Raw genomic sequence first — 23,410 nt, 5'->3', positions numbered from 1 at the left:
TCAGTGTTATCCCACTTATACCTCATAACTTTAACTTCAGCTGCCTTTGGGTTAGTTTGGGTTACCAACCCCTTCACCCTAACACTTATCCTACCCCATAACTTCAGTGTTGGTCTCTTTAGCGCATCAGTTCCCTAAAATTACTTCAAAAAACATATTTTTTCCCAGATAGCCTCCCTGTCCACTCAAAAAATGTCTTACATATCACTAACTAACTATCACTTCTTGCAGTTCCTCCGATCAAAAGGATCACAGTCTCTCCTCAACATTAACCAAAACTAGACCTTCCTCTAACCTTAACCTTTACTCAGCCTCTCAATCTTTGAAATATTCAGTCATGAACATCACACGAGGACTTGTCGCCCTCCAAATGCAAATAAACGGACTGAACCTTTTGTTCAGGTCCATTGTTGAGAAACCTTCACCCAGGCAAATATGATCCTTTGCTGCTGAGGTTCATCTCATCTTCTAATTCTTTTGTTATTAACGTCTATTGAATGAATACACCGAAGTGTCAGAGCAATAATGGGGAACACCTCAGCCGTTTCATTACGAGCCGGTCTGCATGTATAAGCTACTGAAGCAGTTCTTCGACATTGATAATCCCTCTGAGCACCTCAGCGGCCTCCGCTCGCTCTCACCCGCCATTTCCCAACACGGCGGAGGATCACAGCCTCTCCGCTGACACCTCCCTGTAGTTTTGACTTGAAGAGGGAACTTTTCTCTCTCTCTCCCCTCCTCCTCCTCCTCCTCCTCCTCCTCCTCCCCCTCGCCTTCACCCCTCACGGCTCCTGCTTTGGAAGGAGAGCTCTTCTTTGCGAAGGTACAGCTTGTTTTATTAACATCAAAAGCGCCCGTGGGAGACGGCAGTGATCAAATTCCCCTCTAATTAAAATGAACCTGGGTTGAGAATGTTGCGCTGTTTAATATGTACAGAACGGTGCTGATTGCACAAAGCGGCTCCTCCTTTTGTTGGCGCGGATAATGCGGGCCCTGCTGAGACGCTGACGTGGGCGGAATGAGCGTACCTTCGGAGCATCCCCGCGATCTGGGTGATGTCCTCATCCCCGTCTGATGTGCGGCGGCTGATGTCAAATGTGGCCGGTGAAGCCTAAGCCTCACCTCGCCTTTAATTTGGTGGGTGATTGATGGACCTGGAGGCGATATTGTGGAGCGTTCAACTCCTGTCTAGGTTGCCTCCGCCGCCCTTTACCGAGGCGCTGTTTGGCAGCCCTTCCCTCGTCCTTGGCTCCCAGGACGCCTCTAAACTTTCCGGGAGTTCAAGTTCACTTTGCTCTTCCTCCTCCGCCGTAACGGGTGGTGTTGTTTTTGCAGAAGCTCTCGGTCAAAGACGGGGCATATCATTTTCAGCACGTACATGTATAGAACTGAGGAACAGGCAGATTATTTTAAAGAGATAATAACTGCAAAATCTTTGTTCTTTTGTCTCGAATGAAATGAACTTTTTAAATGTGTTCTCAAGACAGTTTCTGCTGTTGTTCCTTTTACTCTTATTGTCTTGAATGTGATAGATGTGACTGAGTCCTAAAATCTTTTTACTTACCTCCAAATGTTTTCACCCGTGTGTGCCGTTTGGTTGGTTGTTTTTTGTTTGTTTGGTTGGTTGTTTTTTGTTTGTTTGGTTGGTTGGTTGGTTTGTTGGATCGATGGTTGGTTTGTTGGTTGTTATATTCGTTGGTCGGTTGGTTGCTTTTTTTGTTTTGTTTGTTTGGTTGGTTTGTTGGACGGATGGTTGTTTTATTGGTTGGTTGGTCGGTTGGTTGGTTAGTTAGTTGGGTTGTTTTTGGTTGGTTGGTTGTTTTAATGGTTGTTTTAATGGTTGTTTGGTTGGTTGGTTGGTTGGTTGGTTGGTTGTTTTAATGGTTGTTTGGTTGGTTGGTTGGCAGATCTGGATAAAAAGAATGATCCTGGAATTTTTTCTCACTAGCTTGAACATTTTTGAGTCTTGATGAAAAAAATGGCTTTGGCGACCTTGGCGGAGGTATGCCCTCTACTGTGAGTGAGTGCCATTCTAGTTTTTTCTCAGAGTACATGGAGAAATCTCAACTTCCTTCTTTTATTGTGTCATTGTGTTGATGTTAGCGCTGGGATCTGACTTACTATTCCTTTTTCAAGATGTCTATGTTCACTCCTCGCAGATTCATGAAGCTTTCTTGTGTTACATTATATAAAAAAACACCCATCAGCAGAGTTTTAGATGAGAAAGACAGTTGATTGTTGAGTCTCATCATCAAGAAAGTTATATTTTGTTGCTGTACGGCCTTGAGGCCTGTCCTACAGATCAATAAATATCTATAAAGATAATGGGTCACTCAGGGCCTTCAGTCTGGGTCAGCACATTAGTAAAATGCAATAAGTTTAATCTTTTGCACATTAAAACAAACTTTTTAGTGGCCACTTGTGACAAGAATCAAAAAATCTGTTGACCGAGTATCAAAACTCGTGCTCGGGGGCTTAAGATTCAGGTTTGGGCTCCGGTTCTGACGGTGCAGGGTTTGCAGAGAGGTGAGATGAGGGATACAAATTCAATTTAGGTGTTTCTGCCGATCAATGACAGCAATCCAACCTTGATCTCAGGTTATGAATACCTGAGCAGATGTTTCATGTAACGCATACAGATGACATGAGCGCTGCAACTCTAGAAGAAGAAATCCACCTCAGTGAGTGTTGGAGGATTAATCTCTTTACTTATATTTAGATTTGTTGTCATGAGACTTCCATATGCAGAGTTGAGGGCACAGTGTGACCTTTGACCCTTTACACTGCTTAATAGCACAAGGACATAATGCTGCGATGAAAGAAGGGCATGCTGAACATATCATTTCACACATTTTTGATGAATATCTATCATCCATAAAGATCTTAGACCTCACTCCTAACCCTAACCACTTCAAATACTTCTCCGTCCAATCAGAATTGGGAAATCGCCAAATCAGCTCCTAATTCATCCTATAAATTACAAGCAGGGCTGCAACTTTACAATATCGATTATTCGGTTAGTCCATAAGACGTCAATAGACTGTGAAAAAGTGCCTAAAATGAGCTCTTCAGATCGTTCAAAACGGTCCTAAACCAAAATAATCTTCATTAATTGTCAGGAAAGACAAAGAAATGCAGCAAATCATCACATTGAAGAAGCTGGAGCCAATAAATGTTGCCTGAAATATGACTGAAATGATGAATTATCTTTGAACTTACTGGAACTTTTTAGCAAAAACGCCAGTTCCTCAGCTGACATGTGAAAAATCAGATAACACATCTAAACTGCGAGGTCTGATGGGAATACAAATACGTGCTGATACCGAGGTAGATGTTTACTGCTCTCACATCATCTTACGAACAAGTTTTTCAGGATTGATTCGATCAAAAGCCCGAGAAACCATCGAGAAACACACAAACGTGGTCGAATATTTCAGTTTCAAGCAAAGACGTACATATTCATTTATTTAAAGTCAAATTATTTGAATTTCCAAAGATAATTAGGGTCAAACAATGTATCAAACACTGACTGTATCTTTCATGACGGGAACTATCAACGCTGAGACTCACAGATTGGATCATCTATATTTGAATCATGATTTCGGGTCGTGATCTCGCTCCAGGGTGGACATCCAGAGTCATTCTGGAACACAACTCTTCATTCTCATCTGAACATTTGTTAAATGTGCAGCTCATAATCAGCACACAGCACCACAGTGAGTGCGAGTGGATTCCTGCATGCTGGAGTCGGAGGCTTTGCTTCTGTTTTTTTTCTTTTTTTACAGCCGTCCCACCCTGCTGTCAGACTCTGGAGCAGGTAGCTTGCACTCCATTAAACAAACACTGTGGCCCCTCACTTTTATTTGACATTTTATTTGGCTGTGACAAACGAGCAGCAGTTGGATTATAACATAATTTGTCTCCTCTTTATTACCGGCACAAAGGACACCATTCATTAATTATTCTGCCGTTGCCGCTCAACACTAACTGGAAAGGTCCCTCTTTGGACAGATGGCGAGGACAATGTTATTTATATCAATCAGTCCAAAATGTTCAGCGAGGATTACTATTCCTTGGACCGCTTTGATTTATGTCTCTGCACCTCACCCCGTACCCAACCTCACCGGCTCCTGCAGGGACACTTTAATCGAATGGGAATTGAAAACAGACTTGCGAGGCAGGCAATGTGTTTCGGCATGTTTATTTATACATCTCACTTTTCTGTTTTTTTTCCTCTGCAAGACTTCTAAACTAAAGTTGTTTTGCTGTTGTTTCTTTTCACAGGGAGGAGTTTAAATTGCAAGATTATGTTACAGACCATGTGGTCGGACTGCAAACACAGTTTTCTTCAGTATTGATCAGTGTCTACCTGTGTGAAGGTGAAAACAGTTTGCAGGTCAAGATCTTCTTTTTTCATGGGAAGCTGCACTCGGTAAAAAGCTGCCTGTATGCATTTTTTCATATAAAATTGCCAGTTATGAGTACTACCTATTCTTTTTACAAGGGTTGTACCAGGGCTGGCCCAAGCTTTATGAGGGCCCAAAGCAAGGTGCCCCCAACCCTCACTCCTGAACAATTTACTAATTAAAAAATAAAAAACTTACAGATAAATAATCCAATAACGGTCAAGTTCTGTACATGACTGTGCAAAGATTAAACATTACTATATGATCGTAATGTAATAGATCAAGATAAACTCCTCATTTATTTGTAGTGCCCACAAGTCTCCACATTTATGGCCCAGATCGACCCAAACAGACATAATCAGCAAACAAGGCTGACATCACTTTTGTTACATGTCCCGAAAAACTGCCCTTGAACACATCGCAAAGGCTACAGTTGACAGCCAGCTAGCTAGCGCCTGCATGAGAAGAAATTACCCTCCATACCACCAGGTGGTAGCAGAGTCTGTACTCATCGTTCATTTCCGTTTGTTTTTGACACCACTCTTGCAAATGTAGTCACTTCTAATCGACAATATGTTCTGATAAGAAGTTGCAAACAGCACTGGTGACGGTGAAAAATAAGAAGAAACCGCAAAAAATGGGTGGGATCATGGACACCACAGCTACCTCTCTTTTTCCGTTTCTCTTCTTGCACCAGTTCACTTAGCCGAACAGCCAATCAGAGAAAAAGATCAAGATTGACGTTATGTTGCTTCACTTAATGAAAGTCTTTGCTCGGTGATGTCTTTTGGAGTTAAGCATCAAACAACACTGACACAGATCCAGGTAGCTTTTTGGCTTCGTTTTGCTGATGCAGATTCACAAATTCTGTTTGAATTTGTTTTTATTTCTGCTTCATGTTTCTGTCTGTAGAGTATCTCTACAACACGAGGCTGCAGGAAGTGGCTCTGTAAGTGATTTCAGGTTGTTTGTCGACATAAACTCCCCTGATTCTGATTTACCTGCAGCAGGCAGGTCTAATGTCAGCTCAGGCTGCGTGCTGCAGTTTGTAGCAGTTAGAATAATGAATGTAAAGCTGCATAACGTGCTCGTGGAGTACAAACAGAGACAGGCAGGTCTGCCCCTGACACCGCCTCTAACAACTCATCATTACCTTTCTTCTCTGCATGCAAACCAGTCCCAGAGCAACACTCGGTAGCTGGGCGCCGCGTTTACGCGTCTGTGTGGAAAGAGAAAAAATATATTTTGTAATGAATACCATTTACGAAGTAATTAGTTTTATGCAAACTAGTGAAGATGAAAGCAAGAATCTTTATAAATTATGAATCATGTTATAACTTATCAGGGGTGCTTATCATCGAGTTAACGCACCTCCCCGTTAATTAAAAATGTTCACACAGAGTCAAAGGAGGGAGATAGTTCGCCGGCAGACTCATCAGGTAGCTGTGTCTCAGAGAAAACCAATTCTGAAGGAAGCCTTTGTTCTCGCTGCTCGCTCCTCAAATCTGCGATCAGGGCCAGCGTTCGGGCGAGAGAGGTAAACAACAATAAGGATGCAAGACCGGGAGAGAGAGGGGAAGGGAAGCAAACAGTGACAGGTTTAAAACCACTGATTTCCGCTCTTTCCCCTTCCTGAATCTACATTCTTCCAAACGTTTGCCCATTGACTAGAAAAATCTCCCCGGGCCCCTGATGGTCCCTGGCTCGGCGCGAGGATGCCCAGGCGCTACAGCAACGCTCATAAAAACTCAATTCATCAAGACGAGCGTAATTTGCTCCGAACGGAAAGCGCCACAAAAGGGGGCGAGCTTGTCAGCGAGACAGGTGGCTGGAGATCTCGCTCTGATACTGAGCGATATGAATAATAGATTCTGCTAAATGTACGCCAGGACCCGGGCTGTAAACACAGCTGCCTCCTTTCCCTTCCAAAAGAACAGCTTGGCTGGATGAGAAGCCCGAGCGCTCTGCCTCCACCTGAGGACGGGGGGAGGAGAAGGGAGGAGGGAGGGAGGGCGATTAACTAATCAAATGCACGGGCTAAATAGGAGGCAAGGAGAGAGAGAGGAGACAGACAAAGGGAGGGGGGAGAGGTGTAAGTCAGAAGGTTTACCCTCGCTGGTTGTGCTAAAGCACCGAGCGGCACAAAGGATGTTGATTAGTGGGAAATTGATGTCAATCTAAACATTTAAAGAATCTGCTTTCAGTCGTCAAGCAGTGACACTGCTCGGCAACAATCCTTACTTTAAATATATAGAACGAAAACATGTTCAGATAAATGGAGCAATCAAGTCAATTTATTTATTCTATGAGAATTATCTATTCTTAGACTTAAGACTCTTCATTTGGGTGAGAAAAAATGGAAAAGGAAAAAAAATGTCAGAAAGAAAAGCAGAGAGGAAGGATCCTTCTTGCAGGTGTCATATATACAGACTGAACATCATTAACAGTGTTAGTGCCAATATGGAAAGACAAGTGTTAGTCAATAAAGTACTTGACATATAATATCATGTTAAAAAGTAAAGCTAATCTCTTATAGGAGCTTAATTTGATCCGCACAGGTGTGTGTGTGAGAACAAATGGCACTACATCACTGAAAAACCACATCGTCATACCTGACCCACTGAAATGGCGAAGTGGACCTTCGTCGTCCTGTCGCAGTTTGGTAAGGTTTAGTGTTCACAACTACTAAGCTAGGTTTAGGAAAAGATCGTGATTCAGCTTAGAGTAACCACATAACTTATGCGACCTTCTGCACGTAATTTAAGTTACGTATTTCAATACGTTACTAAATTAGAATAACTCACTGTTGACTTTGGGTTTCATACGGGTAACAAACAGCGGCCTCCTGGATCAAAGCCCCGTGTTTGTGTTTGTTTGACTTTCCCGCTCTTTATACAACTTCACCTGACTTCCTCCTTTGCTACTGTAATAATTACTACATCCACTAGAGGTCACTGCTTTACGATGGACATTAATAAGGGTGGGAATACGCTGTCTTCACAGTCAAACTATATGGTTGTTTCTCTGATGAGGACAAGCTGTAACAGACACGTTGTTATCTGATCTTATCTACGACGCCGTGCTGGTGTGCATGTTAGCGATCCATATCCACATTCTTTAAATGTTTTTGTTCTTGTTCCCATTATATTCTGTAGGTTTTGTTGGCCTTTTGAGCCTTGAATACATATTTACTATTGATTTAACTTTCTATGGGTTTCACGGTATACCATGTTATGAGAATTGACGGTTATCATACCTTGTACACTTGCTTATCTATGGTGGTGCATGTTGTCATATTAGTCTTAGTAAATATATGTCAGTTCAAGTCTGTCAGAACAAAAAAACTTCTGTTTACATCCTTTAAGACTCATTTATGTGATAATGGTCTGTACTGTACTGATACTGTACAAGCCTGTTGCTAATCTTGCATCCCGTTATATCAAACCACAGACCATTAGCAAAACTTTCCAAGCAAGTATGTGGAAGTCAGCTAGTACAGTGAAGCCCTAACGCCATGATGTAAAGTTTGGATATCTAAAAGTCCACTCTGTAACTTGTGCACCGTCTCCTCCTAACTGGGGTGACCTGAGGAGGAGATTCAAGGAAGGATTGTCTCCAAACCCTGACACATAAAACCTTTTCTCTCTGCACTCTAGAAGTTGTATCATTCTGGATGAGCTGCCTCTTTCAGGTCTGCTCTCTTAACTTGCAACACTGCCACAGTTTCCTCCTCTCGTCCTTGTTTTTGTGTTTCGAAGTCAAACGCTCTGAATAATGCAGAGGCTATGAATGGTGTTTGCTTTGGCAGGGACGTTGCGAGCCACAGTTCTTGCGGGATGAAGTCACACATTGCGAGGAACATCGTAGCGGTTTACTCACGGATGTGTTTACTCATGAATTATCACGTGCATCTCGCCCGTTGACTCACAATGGACTACATTTCTTCGCTGATGTAATTTTCCTGCGCCAACCACCACCACCACCCACTCACTGACACTTCATCCACGGCTGCTCCTCTGCACATTTGATGACTCCCCAGATGAAATTTAGGAGGATTTTGCCCAGCCGAAGGTAATTAATTCTTCAATTAAAATGTTGTTAAACATTTTTAATGAGTAATTGGCACTGGGGAATCGGATACAAAACTATGTTTAACCAGAGACAGACAGACAACACGGATGTTTCAAAGTTGGTTTCTGCAAATCTGTTCATTGACCCACTTTTTTTCCTTTCCCCGAGTATCGCACGGCGCAGTAATATAAATAAAAAATCAAATGTGAAGCGTCTCCTGGCACAGAGGATGTGTCCTTCATCTCAGGTGACTACTGCTTCATTTGGCTGCCTCCTTTTTTTTTCTTTTTTTTCCTCCACACTTCCTAATTAGGGCACGAGACGGCACACAACAACCTGAGCCGCAGAGCCGCAGTGAAATATGACATCACAGTGCAGGGACATCATCCACTTATTAACCTGATTTCACTTCAGTGTGAACAAAGACAAGGACAGATAGATGGAGCAGGGCATGTTTCATTAATCACCAGCAAAATGACACAAATAAAAACAACACGCTTCAGTTTTTAACTCATCCCGGGAAGACACATCAGAAATCCTCTCCTGCAACGTGGACGAAAGATCTGAAAAAAAGTTCCACCTGGTTTTACACCGAGACTTATGAAAGTTTAACGGACAGTTGATATTAAAAGAACCATTTACAACTCGCTTAACTTGGACATTTCTGTGATTGAGCGCTTCATAAACCTTGTTATGGGAAGAATGTTGAAAATACAAAGTGTTAGAGCAGGTGAAAAGCAACAAAAAAAACCTGGATTTAGTCACATGATTTATGGAATTGATTAAAGTTCATGAAAGATCCCCTCCAGGCATGTTTTAAGACATATAAAAATACTCTGCATGGAGTAATAATTGGTGTATGATATGGTTTTCCCACAAAAAAGTTCAATTAAATTCTCAAAATTACATCTACTTCTTCATTGATTCTTCTCCAGAAGTGTCTCTGTGAACTCTGCAAAGAATTTTCTTTGCTGAAGTTTAACAGCTGGACACAAGAGGTCCTAAATTAATTCAAGTTTTCACACCACACTTGTATAAAGTTGCATATTCAAAGTCTGCACAGTGAAGAAAAACACACTTTTCAGTCTTTTTGAGCACTTTATTTAGTCAGAAATGGTGATAAAACAGTACACACATGAATGATGTGTCACCACTTCCTCTTACTGAACAAAATGAAGCCAAAATATCAAAAGTGCAGCCATCTTGCGTTGTTGTCATTTGGAGCCAGAGTCTGATTGGGCGGTCGAGGTGTGGTATCAAGTTCCCGCCATTACATCAGCCCGATATGGTATGGCGTTTCTGGTTCATGAAGATCTAGTTGGCAACAATATTGGGTAAATACTGCTAATATTATTAATATTGGTTAGCCCACTTAGCTAACGCTCATAAAGCCTTGAAAGTGACGCTGGTGTGTCAGTTCTTATGATACTTTGTTGTCAACTATAACTGTTTCCCAAGGTACCCAGGTACCACCTGTTAACATCAGATATAGGGTTAGGGTTAGCCCAGCCCCAAGGGGGCGATGGAGATGGTCAGTGGTTCAGAGTCCCAAAACACTGTTTTATTAAAGTCAATACAAGTCATGTAAACATATACAAATGAGACGTCTTTATTCACTGAGGAAGTTTTAATACATTTTCTTATTAATAACTAAATGGGACTAATGAAGATGTTGGAATTCAAAGTATGGTTTCTAAAGCATTACACACTTCCCATGACTAATATATTAAACACCTTAACATACAGTAAGAGAGTGTTTGACACAATCTACTTGGACTCACATTGACTCGTCCTCGCTCAGCAACTTGACTAATCTACCAGCCTTCCACTTGTTGTCTGCCTCTGCACACCAGCTCAGACACATCTGGACCAGGAGTCCCTCGTCCTCTGCAGCAGGAGGAAGTGCATTTTGCTGCGTACTCACGAGCCGCAACGTTAGCTAATCATGAAGCTAGTTCAGGGAGCCTCAGTTCATTACAGCTCTGCACTCTGTAGGTTCCTGGCATTGTTCTCTCAATTAGAGACTTGTAAATGTGTTGCTTGCTTAATCACCCAAAAACTGGCCCCTAGGACTTCCCCCTAATGCAACCCCATTAAGAGGGGCCATCAAAACAAAAGATCTGCCTCTAATGGCAATAATCCCTCACTTGTGTCACGCCGAAGCCAAACTTGTATCTTAAATGAGCGATGATGGATGAGAGCAGGCCTCTGTGTCAAAGAGCTTTATTACTGGTGATGGATGCGCCGGGCACAGCGCACACCAAACCTCGACCGGGGCCCATCGCCGTCAGAGCCGGCCCATCCCAAGTGTGTCTCACTTAACCCGGCGTCTCTGGAAGTCAGATGGCCGCTCGTGGCGCTGGGGGGAATGGAGGGAGAAATAAGGGCTTATCCAAACAAGCTCATTAGCACAATTAGCGCTCGTTTCCTGCCGATGGACCCCTGGAGCTCTCCTAAAGTTTGACTACACACTGTGGTGACTTGGACGACGGGTCTCAGGGCCACGGATGACAAGCAGCTGCTTTTACACACCAGAGATATGATCTCAGAGCAGGTGCTGCAACTTGAACTGTGTGTTGAATATTTCACCTGATTGTGACAGATTGGATGATTTTTTTAGCCCAGTCTCTTTTCTTTGTCTTCGGGTTAAGTGTTTCCAGATGGACTGGCTTTGCTTAATAGAACAATATCTTATCAAAGGTGATTCAGCGGTAAATCATTGTGTGTCAACTGTCTCTTGTAAAGGGACATTTTCACCTTTTCCATCGATCAGGTCTTTCTGTACATCTTTTTATTATTACTATTGTTTAGGCACCGTTATGTGCACAGCATTTCAGTCAAAAACAAATTTCTCTACTTGGACAATAAAGTATATCGTATCAAGTTGTATCACATTGCATCGTATTGTATTGTTAAGTATCGTATCGTAAACTATCGTATTGTTATGTATCGTATTGTTAAGTATCATATTGTTGAGGATCGTATTATAAAGTATTGTAAACTATCGTATTGTTATGTATCGTATTGTTAAGCATTGTATTGTTATGTATTGTATTGTTAAGTATTGTATCGTATCGTAAACTATCATATTGTTAAATATCATATTGTTGAGGATCGTATCATAAAGTATCGTATCGTTAAGTATTGTATTGTATAGTACTGTATAGCATTGTACCTTATATCATATCGCATGTAACATTATAGTGTCATATTGTATCATATCCTATAGTTAAGTATTGTATCATTTTGTATCAAATCATCATGTCATATTGTATCATACATCTGTATAATCATAATAATCTTTCTTGAATTCTTCTCTGAAAACATGTCTTGTAAATTCACGAGTATCATCTTGAATACACTCTGAAGGCAGGTACTCTTACATTCACGTTACAGTTTTAGCCACATTTGACTGAACTTTCCTGCCTCATCATCTTGTTTCTGCCAAAAATCAGACAGATCAGGTGAATTTAAAACGCAACAGTTTAAAGAAATATTGTCTTTTGTCCGACCATGTCTGGCTCTGTTGGGAGCAAATGACTTTAAAATCATCAAAAATCAAAACCCTTATATAACTTATAAATAAATAATGATAAAATAAACTACATCACTTCATCATGAGCCTCAGACCTGAGTTTTTTGCTCCATTTTGTCTTTTACACCTCCATGACCTTTGACCTTTAGCTTTTTCCCTGTTGGTTGCTTCCATCCCTGTCCATCCAGCTTCATCTGTGGTTGCCCTCCATGCTCCTCGTCTCTGTATGAGAGCGTCCTCTGAGGGAATGCAATCTAAAATGTAAATGTTGCGAGCATTTCTAAATAAAGCCACGGCGCGTACGCCAAACCGCTGCAGCCATTAAGGTGCAGCACAAAGACACATAAACCCTCTAACGTCGTATTCTTCTTAATTATATATGGAAGCCATTATATTCCCCAGACGGCCCGGTATATTTAAAGAAACCAGAGACCTTCAAACACTTCTCCTCTCAGGGATCTCATACTTAACAGGAGATCTGCTCTTAAGGGAGCCTCCTCTGGGTACGGCAGGCTGGAACGAGCCAATCACAAGCGCCCGTGCTGCCACGCTGTGCCAACGCCGTCCCAACACTCAGGCTCATTACGTGTATTTGAAGAGCAACGTTTGCAGATGTGCGTCTCAGCAGAGAAAGGTTTACTTCTTCAACATTAAAGGCAGAAAAAACTCATATTTGAATTGCAAACATCCTGAAAATACGATCAGATTTGAGATGTTCATCACCTGAATAGTCATTTTTTCTCTCCTAGTCAAAGTAGTTAGAGTTAAACTTGATTGTTATCGATTTTAAACCTCTACATTTTCACATTCTTATCAAATCTTCTGCACAGGTGAGTGCACAAGAGCAAATGAAAAAATTACCAATTTACTTAAAACCTTTTAGTTTTACTTCACTACATTTATTCAGCAGCTACAGTTATTACCTTATAAATAAGACATGCATCAGTTTAGGAAACATATAACACAGTTAAAACACTTTACTTCACTTTAAAAGATTCCCAAATAATAATTTAACAATGTATAATGATACTTAAATCACACTGAATGTAATGCGAAATCCCTACTTTTACTTTTTCTAATTCTAATACGCTAAGTTTCCTGCTAATACTTTTGTATTTAGGACTTCTGCTTGTTGTGGAGCATTTTGGCAATGAGGTAGAGCTTCTTTAATGTGGGTGGAGTAAAACAATACGTCTGTTACCTGAACGTTCAGCTCTGAAACAGCTGAAGGGGCGAAAATGTCCTTATGACAAAAGACTATGTAAGCTATGAGCAGATATGAGATGTGAAAGAACAGTTCTAGGATGTGGAACTGTGCAGAATATAACATAAACATATTTACACTTATACGTATGTATTCAGATGTCATGACTTAACCATCTTGGTGGGTTTAAAATCGTAGAAGACTTTATTTAAGTTTAAGACGGCTTTATTTAATATTGTGATGATGGTAGTTGTGGTTTGGGAAGGTGTAGGTGGGATAAGGAGCAATAGGGGACTGCTGGTCTCCTCCGGACAAGTAGTCCGAGTCTTTGAAGATATTTTAATTTTCTTATAGGAAGAACAACCTCTATTTAGAAAGAGGTGATAAGTGAAGCCTATCACAGGATTATAACTTGAAAAATGCATTTTTCATTTCACTGTGTCTTTAAGAAATAGTGGGTCAGAAGAAAATACATGCAAATAAAAAGCGATTCAGACATTTTCAGTCCAGTAATTTGTGAAGTCTGAAGGATTTTAACACTTGATTTTTAAATCCAGGAAAGAGCTCAGCTGTGTGGTTAGAATCAGTCAATATTGAAATAAAAACTGACTTTTGCAGGTTTAATAACAGAAATCCAAAGCATAGAGGAACTAGTTTCCCTTTTTTCACCTTTCAAATCAGCAGAGAGTCGCTTCCAGCGCAAACTTTGCAGGAAGACAGACACCGGAGGAAAGGTACGAAAACACTCGTCTTGCAGCAGGAAGTGCCTCCACACCTCAGACTGTAATTAAAGGCGTTTGCAGACGCTCGCTCTCAGCCGCATTAGCGAGCGTTTGCAGTGACAGGTAATAAAGCAGATCAGTTAATTGCAAATGAATGCACACACCCCCGTTCCATTAGGCATAAATAATTTGGCCACTTGGGTACGTGCCTCCCAAATTACTTATTCTTTTTGTGTCTCAAATTACCTATTCTTTCTGATGTTGCCTTTAGTTGATTAGCGAGCTGCGCGCGACTAGCCATTGGCTTTTTGCAGGTTTTTCAGCCCGTTTTCATTTTTCATAAGGTGAAGAAGTGTTCAGATCGGGCTGTGCTGATTTGTTGTTGGAGTTGTTTTTGCTTTTTGTTTGTGCACATGCACCGGGGCGAGCCACGCTCAGAACTGGCACGGATGATAATTTATGCACTCGTTCCCAACTTTTGCATTTTTCTTTCGGTGAGAGTCTGTTCGGGCTCTTTCTTCTCACACCTTGTATAGTTTTTGCTCGAGGATGCAGGATGAATATTAAATAAGTGCAGTGGGTTTATTGCTTTGTTTTCATCTGGTGCGCACGTATAGCCACTACATATAATTTTTCACATTCATGAAAGATTCATTGTCCTTGCATGTCTCTAATATACATAAACATTTTCCAGACAAAGGGATACTTGTTCCTGTTGGTTGTGATTTCCTGTGATCCTGCTGATCTCTGAGTTCAAGTTTATTCTCTTGATCTCATTAGAAGTCGTTTTTCTGGCTGCGAGTGTGATCTGAAAGACCTGTAAATGTGGAGCAAGATGGGTTTTCCTCATACATGCATATTATCATCTAAATCCCCTATGACATAATCAATTTTTAATTTTAAACAGCCCTATTTTTGAAATTCATAGGAACGTTCTTCTGTTTCTTTTCTCACATATACATAAATGACTTTGGATGTTTAATGAGTTTCCTTTTCCAAACTCTCGTCCTTTTCTGCAGGCAGTTTTGTGCAGATTTCATGTTGTGTTAGAGCAATGGAAGATATGAGTTTTGTCTTTTGATTTTTTTTTTTTTTTTTATCACTTGATTTCACAATGCATGAGTAGCTTATAATAACCTGCAGGCATGGCAGGAAATTCACGAGGCTGGAACATGCCTGACCAGGCTGCATGTCAGCACTGTGCATGGTTGTTATTCAGAGATGTTAGCGCTTGCTGTCTTCTCTATACTCGTGTGCAATGTGGACATATTTTTTTTAATTTTATTTTCCATCTTGAACCACCTCCTCACAGGAAGTTGGATCAACCAATCCACAGCCACGACAGGAGGTTGAACACGTATAAGAAACATCTTTTATTACAAATAATCTGAAGATTAAAGGTTCAGTTTGGAGGATTTTGTCTCCCAGGTCCCTAAAAAAGGCCTCTTCAGAGACAGTGTTAGGTTTGTCCATTCTGGGCTCCTGTAGAAACATGGTGGACCTGCTCCCTCTGTAGATATTAAAGGCTGATTTTTAATTGATTATACACCAATCAAATCATTGTATTGTAAGAATATTGTCTTCCAAAATATATTCCAATATATTGTATGTCGGCTAAACCTTCCATGTGTGTAAGATTTGGACATTGCAACCAACTAAATATACCTCGTTTTACTCTTCCTCAGAAGGCCCTCTCCAGAGCCAATGTTTGTTTTGTCCGTTCAGGGCCACCGTAGATACAGGTCGGTGCATCGAGGCGGACGACCTGCTCCCTCTGTAGATATAAAAGGTGACTATACACTAATGCAAACATGATTAAGATTATTGTATTTCATTTCTGCCGATAGATCTCCTGCAGTCTGCCACCTCAACCTAGCATCGAGATACCCCTCGTCACACCCTCCGGAGGCCGTGAAGAAAGCCAGAAAGCCCTCTTGTTTGTCCGCACTGGGCTACTGTAGAAACATGGTGGATATAAAAGGCTCATACTAAAGTAAAGAAAACAGGATGATTCTCAGTTTCAGATGAAATACATTTAATCTCTACCGAAATTAAATTACATGTCTTACCCTAAATCCTTCACACTGGATCTTCACACAGTTTTTACTGTCACATAAACTGATTCAAGTTAAAACAAGTCAAAAGCAGTTTAATGCTACTGTACTAATTTGGATATTTAGTTTACGATGTGGATGATATTTACAAAAATGATAATTACAGTAATGACATACTTCATGTCACAGCCTGACTTCTCACTTTAGGTTGTCTTAAATCACTCCAGTCGGGTCACTTTCTTGATCCTGTCTCCACCCAGCAGCAAATGTATTCAAATCTGCAACCAGATCCACTTTTCCTCTCCTCTCATCTCCAGCATTTCAGGTTTTTTTTTAAAGAAATGTCATAAAGCTTTTCTATGCAGATTTAATTTCCTCCTAAAAATGCAGCGAGACTTTTCACCAGTCAAACTCCCAGAAGGAGGTGTGATGGTGACCAGACCCCCCTCCCGTCCTCTCTCTCGCCCCCCGCTGAGCGAGCCCGCATGTCGTCCCCAGGTTGCGACAGCCCTAATTAAAATGTCCTTCCTCATTATCATCGATTGCCCCGCGCATTTTGGAAAACAACTGCAGTGCTGAGCTCTGGCAGCGGCGGCGACGGCGGCCAAATATAGACATGTGACACTGGTCTTTAGCCCCGTCAGATGGTCCCGGTCCGACATGAGAGCGAGAAAAGTGGGGCAGCAGCCGAGTCTCCCCAGTGGACGCTGGACCACGGCTCACAAACACACACACATAAACTGAAACACACACACACGCACACACAAGACCGCAGATGGCCGGTGCCCCATTCCAGGGTTCATCAGCCACAAGAAGAAAAAAACACACACACAAGAAAAACAAACTTGCAGTCATTAATGGTATGATTTATTCATTAACAAGTGTGTGTTGTCGAGAAAGTTTCTCATTTAGACAATCTGTGACAATATTTCTGAGAGGCTTTACTGCATCCAGACACAGCCGTGGATCGGAACCAGGAGGACATTTCCAATAAAACACATTTATTATTAATGATGTTGAAATGGTTATTTCTTTTATTAAAAAAACAACTTCTGCTCGAGTTTAATTCTCAGATTCATATCAAGCTCCAAATTCTGCTGGTTAGACGAAGACGTTCGTACATTTTGCGGTATGTTGTAGATTATACGTAGATTTAGATGTTTCAGAATCACGTTCTCGTGTGTGAGTTTGTGATTTTATTAACAATTTCAGGACCATGTGACAAAAGTAGGATTATTGTTTAAACTACAACAACTAATGGCTGTGAGTAGTTTCTGTAACAGCCATGAAGCCAGTCGAACATCCTACGACAAGGTAGTGTTATATATTTAGATTTAAATTCATCTTAAAGGTCAATTCCACCAATGTTCCATATTGAAGTGTGTTTACAAGTCCGACTGCATATGTGAAACTTAGTGTCTAAGTTGCATTGTGGGTAGTGTAGGCGCCAGGACAGTTTTTAAAAAAATTATCAAGATCGATACAGCAGAATCAGAGATATCACCTTTATTACTCCAACCATTCTTCTTCTTTTTCAAAACCTGGTCGCCTACATTACCCATAATCCAGCTTAGCCACTGAATGACATCACTGGAGGCAGTTTATTAGACTTCATGCAGCTTCCTCTGGAGCCACAAAAGGGGCTATACTACTTTTTCTCTCTACATATGCAGCAGTACTCCCCAACGCCTGTAAACATTGGTGTAAAATTCTTACATATTGCACCTTTAACAAATCATTGACTTTCTTTGGTTATTAGGGAACCACATTAGCTAACACCATGACGTTAGCTAGTCGTCCTGGGGTCCAAATAATCACCTTAAAAATGAAGCTAAAACGACATCCAGCAGTTACGCAGACGACATTAACTTCTATGAGTCAGTTTTCTCTCATATTTAGTTGTATTTTCCTGTTTTAGTTCTGGTCTGTCATCCTCACAAAATGACTCTTAAGTTGCTAAATGCTACTCTCAAGCTAGCTAGGTTGCTGTAGGCACTGAGACTGTGTTAAACCAAAACATCAAGCTGACAGTAGCTAAAACGCTCCATAGGACTAAATGGAGGAGCACAGTTTGATGATAAATCCGTCTTCAGTCATCGAGCCATTGTTCTTATAAAGAAATATGAATAAGTGCAGCTTGGAGTTACAGTGGCCTGTAAGTGACCTAAAGTCGTAGTTTTCATGTATCTAAAGACAGGAAAGAGGCTCAGTACTGCAACATGTTGCCATCAATCATTCATCAGACAATGTGGGCACTGAAACACGTCAGCCAATAAATGATTCATGGGAACATATTGCCTTCCATGAACCTTTTTTCCCTAATTTTAGATATTATTTCTATGACCCTGCATATTATGTCCTATAGGGAGGCGAATACCTCTCTCACTGCCCCTTTAAATACCACCGTGCATTTTTATAACCGAAGCTTCGGGCTTTAGCCACTTGACGGACAGATGGACGGACGAATGGACAGACTGAGTCAGGCAGACAGACACACAGGCATGTCAGAGGAGGCACGTTGCCGGCTGGCGAGGCGGGAGAGAGGGAGCATCTGCCGGCGGGTTTGAGGAGCAGCCATGGCTTCTGTGAATCAGGATCTCCCCTGACGCCGGTGGCGGGCCAAGAAGGGCCGCGGCGGTGCCAACGGGTCAGGGGAATCACAAATGGTTCAAAATATCATCACCTAAAAGGGTCGGAAAGGTCTGGAACAAACCTTCTGACCTGTGTTTACCACAGCACCTGCATTTACAATTACCTTCCTCAGAAAACTAAATACTATGAAGTGGGGATTATTCAGAGGGGACAGTGCTCTTCTTTGCCGGATCAACAGTTTTTAGCCCTGATGACTAATGCTGCTCCTGCTAACTACTCCGGGTCTCTTCTTCTGTTTATTCATAACCAAGCTGACTCATTAAATGCAGATGCAAAATGTCATAATGCAGAAAAGAGATACCAAACAACAAATGGAAAACACTCAATGAATGTTGGGTTACCAAACGGCTACTTATGGCAAGCCAGTGACCACTGTTCAAGAACTTTTGCAAGCATGAAACCACTAGATATTTTTAACATCACAACAGTTTCCAGCTGATAAAAGACTTTGGGACATTTCCAGCCGCGTTTATGGCAACAAAACAGGGATTTTTTTTTAACAAGACGTGATATTATCAGTCGTGTTTGTGGCGTCAAAACTGGGATATGTTCGACGAGATGTTGGGACATTTCCAGTCATATTTTAAACAACCCAACTGGGTTTCTTCAGGAAATTTTATGGCAACAAAATTAGATGTTTTTAACGGGACGTCGAGATATCTTCAGCCGTGTTGGTGGTGGCAAAACTGGGTCATTTTTGACGAGACTTCAGGACATTTCCAACCGTGTTTCTGGCAGCCAAACTGGATATTTTTTAAATCAGACGTCGGGACATTACAGCCGTCTTTGTGGCGTCAAACCAGGATAGTTTTGAGGAGATGTTAGGACCTTTCCAGACGTGTTTCAGACGACCCAACCATGTTTCTTCAGCCTTGTTTGTGGTGATGAAACCAGGCATTTTAAACCAAAACATGATCTTTTCCTTCCTATCCATGATTTTTCTGTGCCTAAAACCAACCAGAGCATAAAAAACAACGCAGTCAAAACATGTGTGGTCTGCAGAAATGTACTTTCCAAACATTTTTTCTAGCAACTGTTTTGTAAAGAGTTATGCAACCATTGATCACAAGTTTTGTTTTCAAGGGTGTGAGTTTTGTAACAACAGTGGAGGGAGCCAGAATGTGATTCCTGAAATCTCAGCAGGTGAAGTTCGGACCCCATCAACCTCCAACAGATAAATTCCCGGTCATTGTTTCCTTCTGGGGCAATAAAATACTCTTCATATTGCCCCTTTAACGTGGAAGATCATAAGAAGAAAAGCCTTCAAGGGCAGAGTGCAAAACCACAGTCACACTCGGTCCGAGTCCCACAAACCCGATTGCCTCCTCCCCTGCTGGTTATCTACGCAGAGCCACAGAAAGCAGAGCGGGGGGGGGGGCTTACCAAACACAGCCGCGGCCCATTTGACCACAGGGGAGGCCTGTCAATGGCCCAGATAGTTCTGGTAATTTCCCAGCGTTGACTCCACTGCTGTGTTTTACATATTCAGAGAGGGAATCGAATATGGGGGGGGACTCCCTTTGTTCTGGTGTGTGTGTGTGTGAGTGTGTGTGTGTGTGTGTGTGTGTGTGTGTGTGTGTGTGTGTGCGTGCTGGATCGCCGGGGCAGGGGCCGCGTTCTCCTCCGCGGATACGCCTTGAAGTCGAGGAAAGGCGTAAGGTATATTTGAAATACTGAGGGGAGAGGGAGAGAGAAGTAAACAGGATTAGCGTTATCAGCTGCACTTGCAAGGGAATGCACACACACACACACACACACACACGTGTACTGTATATATTTGAGGATGCAGACACACACTCACACGAGGATTTTGCACGTGAAACATGAATAAGTAAAGCAATAAAGCATCTCTCAGAGTCAGAGACATATTGCTCCGCTCGGACCGCGCGGGCAAATAAGTGTTTTTCTTAATCTAAGTAGTCGAGCGTGATTCTGAATGCAATGATAATTGACCTAAATGCTCCTCTCCTGTGAAGGCGGTGACAGCAGCTCGTGGCTCATAATGCGGTGGAGGCGAATACGAGGGAGGCGCCGGCGCTTCGATTGCAACCAAACAGGCGATCAGTTAAAATAAAAACTGGCGCGCTCGCCACTCAAAACGTCAAAATAAATGAGCGCGCGTGCGGCGTTCCCCCCGCGGCGCCGTGAAGAATGAACGTGATTTTCTGAAACTTGTTTCTGCGTGTTTTTCTGAATATCACATATCAGAGGGGCCGTTATTTTGAAAATCATCCCCCCCCCCCCATCCCTCGCACACACATGCGCTCCTATCCCCCTCTTCCTCCTCCCCCCACGACACAAGCGGCGGATGGTGCTAATTTCAAAAACATCATCTCCTCCACGCCGAGTTCAGGAAGTTGATTTATAGACGGTGCTCGTGGAGTTAATTGCAGTGCGCGACACCAATCAGTCTTTGGGGATGTTTCTAAGGCGAGCGGGGATTAAATCGACCCCCAGCGCAAACAAACAAACAAACAAACAAACATATTCATATCTCCCATATTTATTTATCAATGTTTTAGATTGCGGCCTGCCTCCGAGATTGCCCCCTTTTTTCTGCCGCAGATTCAATAAGTCGACAGAAACATTGTCAGCACCGGGGTGTCGCTTTATATCGGCGCTGCCAACAAATCTGTCTTTGGGAAAATGGAAATGTATGTGTTGAGCACGCCCAAGTGATACGCCGCCCTCCGCCCTCCCAGCGCCGCCACCCCTCCCCCCCGCCCTGTTGGATCCTCGAGAGTTGCTCCTCCACAAAATGATCATGGTCGTGTTCAGAAGCATTCGTCTTGATTATAGAGACAGAAATGCTTTGATAATGATCTGCAGGAGACGGTCGTCAGAAGTTTGTCAAAAAACACTAAATGTCAAATCCCCGGCGGTGGTATCTAACTATCTGGTGGTGTGACACAGCCTGTCATGCACACACACACACACACACACACACACACACACACACACACACAGCCTCCTCCCCTCCCGGACTTGGCCAATGAGACGTATGCCTCTTATTGCCTCCCATGCCTCCTCACTGTACTGCACTGAGAGAGATGGAGTGGAGAGCACGCAGCTGCAGACCAACAACAGCAGCAGCAGCAGCAGCAGCAGTGTATGTGTGTGCATGTGTGTGCATGTGTGTGTGTGTGTGAGGTCGTCTGGCAGCACACGTATGTTCAGGGACACAAAAACACTGCGGGAAAATGGAAACGGGATTCAGCGCATTTGTTGCAAAGCTGTCAGAGCTGCTCGTGTGCTGAGTGGTGACGAGTCAGGACAGACTTCTGTAACGAGGATTAAAAACAATGATGCTTGATACATGAGCAGTCAGCAGGTCAGAGGCAGTTTGACAGCCTGATTATCAGCCTGAGGCTCGGGGCTTAACTAGGAGGTCACGAGATGAACCGGAAGAGGTCGTAATGGCGTAATAACTAAGACAATACATTGTTCTGTTTTCTGTGTTTGTGTAACTTTTCATGAATCTTCTGACTCCTGGACAGAGTGATAATTATCCACGTGAAACCATTTTACTCTCGAATACACAAAAATACTCAAGAACCAGCGTCAATAATAAAATCCACACTCGTGATGAAGGAAAAATACAGGAGATACAGATCGTGGTGTTCCTCATCCGGAGCAATGACGTGTCTCGCACAGGAAAACTACTGAAGTTGGTCCGTAAACTTCACATCGGACAGTTCAGGTCATAATTTCAGCCTGTCGGATCCTCTGAGCGTCCTGTGTCATGACGCTCGTGGCTTCTTTCTTAGAGATGTTACCGGATACCAATAATGTCATCACATCCGACTGAAACTATGAAAAACTATGAAAATAAGTCGTCACAACTTAAAATGATCCTTGAATCGTGACATCAGCTCGTACTGGTAAATGTAACATGAACATCTAAACTGATAAAATAAAAAACAAGATGCAACTGATTGTTGCATCTTGTTGTCTTGTGTATTTTATTACAAATGAGAAATTGAACATAATAGTTTATTATTTACACTGAATATAGTCGTTTGACTACAATCTCCTCGTTCCTCATTTCCATATTTAGGTCACGTGATGACAACCGAGCCATTAACTTCTGATGAAGACCATCAGATGTGACTGAAAGCTCTTGGATAGTGAGTAAGTGGACCGTTCAGTTTTTATTTTTTAGTCAACTTAAAAAAAACTACAATTTCTCCTCCTGAAAGTGTCAGAAACAAAGATATTTGTACTTTTTTTCTTTCCTTTTCCTTTTTTCTCTCTCATTTAAATCTTGTGAGTGAATTTAACGCCACACGTTTTCAAACTCCGCCTCATTCTGCTTCTGTAACTGACCTTCAATTTCAATTGTTAATCAAGGTTATCACTTAATTAAGAAACTAAAAATACAATTTTAATTTAGTTGATGACCCACTGGTATTTTTTTTGGGGTGGGGGGGTCCTGGACACTTGAGTTGATCCCAAAAATGAAGAAAATTTGAGTTTCACGATGGTCGATAACTTTCTGCCTGAGAGACGCAGCACAGTTTCTATATTTCTACACGTTCAGAGCTCATTTTGTAGTTAAATGCAACTCAGTCAGCTTTTGTCTGCTTGCACAACACACACACACACACACACACACACACACACAATGTAGCAGCTTTATAATTTAAATGTTAATGACATCACAGGTTTCACTCCTCCAGTCGGTGGCTTTAGGAGTCGATCACGCTCACAAATGCCGACTGGCAGGTACTAAACGGTAAACGAGTGGAATTCCTCTTTAAAATGCT

The 23,410-nt window shown here is 42.1% G+C and overlaps 1 long non-coding RNA gene across 1 annotated transcript in view; it reads left to right on the top strand.

Annotated features, from left to right (window-relative positions):
• The window catches only part of LOC311253196, a 123,634-nt gene extending 100,862 nt beyond the window's left edge, over positions 1-22,772 (top strand). Inside the window, exon 3 of the long non-coding RNA XR_014621644.1 lies at positions 22,702-22,772. This is a non-coding gene — a long non-coding RNA (uncharacterized lncRNA). The remainder of the gene's footprint in view (positions 1-22,701) is intronic.
• Positions 22,773-23,410: the final 638 nt, after the last annotated feature.

This window comes from Pagrus pagrus (assembly GCF_965226575.1).
Source record: "Pagrus pagrus genome assembly, chromosome: 24".
NCBI classification, from domain to species: Eukaryota; Metazoa; Chordata; class Actinopteri; order Spariformes; family Sparidae; genus Pagrus; species Pagrus pagrus.
This window is presented reverse-complemented; position numbering and strand designations above follow the sequence as displayed.